Source organism: Salvelinus namaycush, chromosome 1, assembly GCF_016432855.1.
Source record: "Salvelinus namaycush isolate Seneca chromosome 1, SaNama_1.0, whole genome shotgun sequence".
NCBI classification, from domain to species: Eukaryota; Metazoa; Chordata; class Actinopteri; order Salmoniformes; family Salmonidae; genus Salvelinus; species Salvelinus namaycush.
In genome coordinates, this window is record NC_052307.1 from 82,854,812 (window position 1) to 82,855,224 (window position 413).

The window sequence follows — 413 nt, forward strand, 5'->3', positions numbered from 1 at the left end:
CATTTTGGGAGAAATATTTCATTATTATTACATTTAATATTATATCATTATTGTTATATTTGATCTATCTGTCTGTCGCGTCTGTCTGTCTGTCTGTCACGTCTGTCTGTCTCGTCTGTCTGTCTGTCTGTCTGTCTGTCTGTCTGTCTGTCTCGTCTGTCTGTCTCGTCTGTATGTCTCGTCTGTCTGTCTCGTCTGTCTGTCTGTCGCGTCTGTCTGTCTGTCACGTCTGTCTGTCTCGTCTGTCTGTCTGTCTGTCTGTCTGTCTGTCTGTCTGTCTGTCTGTCTGTCTGTCTGTCTGTCTGTCTGTCTGTCTGTCTGTCTGTCTGTCTATCTATCGACCCAACCAGGGGAACTGACTCAATAAATGTTTATTGATAATAACTCAATGAGCTTATTCACATTGAATTAAA